The following is a 2,670-nucleotide window of genomic DNA, read 5'->3' on the forward strand; positions in this document are numbered from 1 at the left end:
GTCGTTATGCCCTGTATTGAGGCTTCTTTTCGCAACGTGTAAACGACTGCAAACGGCAAGCGACTGCATCGGCAGCTTCCAGTTGTTTACGGACGAGTACGTACTGTACATACATGTCAATTATGTAAGTAAATTATGTTAGAGTGTTCTGCGGCAAACACGATCCGCAATCGTTTCCTTGCCGTTCAGCAGGCTGTAGTGTGGCAACAGGCTGTAGCCGCAGACGGGTTATTGCGTCGCTGCTTCCAATCATTTGTGCTTGGTCGTTTAATTTCGCCTGGAAAGCCAGTGCGAATGCATTGTGCGCTGTTTTGTTGAACTCCCGTTATTAAAAGCAAACTGGTCTGTGCCTTGATCACCGTGTCGATTCTTGTTTTCATCGTTTTCTCTTTCCCATTTAACAACAAGAACGCGCGCAATGTTCAAATTGCCAAGACAGAACGAGACATCGTCAATACTTCCTTTTGGGCAGGTTGGTTCATTGTTGACGAGTAACCGCGCGAACACACCCACTAGGGCAGTGGTTCTGAACTGGGTGTCCACGGACCCCAACGGGTTCGCGACACTCATAAAAAAAAAACTTTTTTGGAGGCTGACTATACCCTGCGACAGCGGCCCCTTTTCATTTGTGGTATGCTTCGCCGCGTAAAACTTCTGCACTGCGGCAAAGCTAACCTATAATTCCACTTCTTTATCAGATGGCTTCAAAGCTTCTGTTGCAGTTGTCTTCGGCATATGTGCGCGAGCACACTTACTCTAGCTTTCAATATTTGAAGAACAAACATTGTTAAAAAAGAGGTTGAAGGTGCCTGCACACAGCACAGCTTGTTAACAAGCTGTTGACATTGAATCAGCGTGGCACATTACTCTGACCATGCTTTGCCAGGGAGAAATAAAAGCCACCTGTTTCAGCTGCATGTTGTGTTAATTTACTCTGACCCTTTGTCTCTCACTGCAAGGGGTTCCCAGATCATCCATGGCTGATAACAACTGCACTAGAGACGACACGGACACACTAGCGCTGACCTACAACTGGATTAAAGGGGCCCTGGATAGCCTTTTCATCTGTAAACTGCAGCGCTGTAGTGCGTGTAATGCTGAATACTGAGGTTAATGCAAAAAGAATGATCGAAATCAGTGCATTCCATAGTTCGAGAAGAAGCAATGAAAACTGTACGCTTAATTTGTGTCGCAGGGCCCCTTTGATGGCAGAATGACACACCTTATATATGCCAGAGTGAAGCATGGGAAAAAAAAGAGGGATGCAAAACAAGGCTTAACACACAAAAACATGATTTTTATTTTCCTTTGAGATCCAAGATGTAACAGCTGCATCCAGAAGATGAAACTCAGCATTAAAGAGGGCAAGAGATGGTGCTAATGCATTTATCAAATGTCTTAATATGATAGGCTTCTAAACTGATACGTGCAGTGCTGCCTTCACTCCTATCGCAAACCGTCGTCCCTTTAAACCGGGCCACACATTTTGCTGACATTGCATACTTGTAATCTACCTTTTGCAGTTTTTATGCGTGTCCCCCCAAATGGTGATTGACAAAGCGCCCAGTTCCGCCAACGTAGAACATCCCACATGACATGGGAATGCAATACGCCACCCCTGTGGAACACTTGACCAACAGCGTTTTGTGGTTCTTCCAGCATCCACATTTACTGGTGTTGCAAATGCATGGCCACAGCTTTCCCACCTTATTAGGAGTAGACAAACAAATTGTGACACCGTGCCTACTTCTCATCTTCTTAAGATAGTGGGAAACTATATGAACGTATTGTACAACCTCTGGCCTAAGGGTCTTCCGGTGAACCTTCGCAGTTGCTCCACGTTTCAATTTTTAGCGGAGGGTTTCAGGAAGAGCAGTCAAGACTGAGTTGGGGAACCCTGCAGCCGAAAGCATATTTGGTTCTCAAAATTGGGCACCATTTGATGTGGGCACGATTTTTTAGAGCAGATTCCAGGCACACCAAAGCTGTAGCTCTCTTATTTGTCTTAAAATGTGCTGAATCAAAGGGAAGCAATCCCTTCTTAGCCCTCGGGTAGTAGCCCCAGCAAGCATGTCCTTTGCAGGATCTCTTAAGGTCTAAAAACCGTAAAACCGAACGTTCTCGAAGTTCATGGGTAAAATGCAACCCAAGTATTTGTGAGCTAAAAACATGAAACTTCACCTACTGTACAGGGGTAGGTGAAGTTGGTAGTTGCTGCACGAGTACAGAGCACCAACTCATCTGAGAGAGTTGCTATGCAGTTGCCACCTACTACGTAATTGCATGTACAGTTTCCATGTAGCACCACTCTGTATGACAGGTGTTGTAAAGAAACAATTGTGTTGAATAAGCGATAGATAAATAAGATTTGTTTGATTTTTTTTTATATAAATGCAGTGTGCCTGAAATTTTAAACCAGGTGTTAGTATAGGAATTCTAACAGAATGTTGTCCATTGTCACAGGGATCTCTTGGAGGCAGATAAAGTTATGCAAACATAATAGCAGTCCTATATGCACTCTTGCTTTATGAATTACTTTGGTAAATAAATATGCTTTCTGTGTATACCTGTATGTACTTCCAGGAGCTGCTGCACTGTGTGCCATTTATTCAAGCCTGTGTTGAGTACTAGCATAGAGAAGTGAATGTTTACGCACACTTAGACACCATT

This window comes from Rhipicephalus sanguineus, unplaced genomic scaffold (assembly GCF_013339695.2).
Source record: "Rhipicephalus sanguineus isolate Rsan-2018 unplaced genomic scaffold, BIME_Rsan_1.4 Seq944, whole genome shotgun sequence".
NCBI classification, from domain to species: domain Eukaryota; kingdom Metazoa; phylum Arthropoda; class Arachnida; order Ixodida; family Ixodidae; genus Rhipicephalus; species Rhipicephalus sanguineus.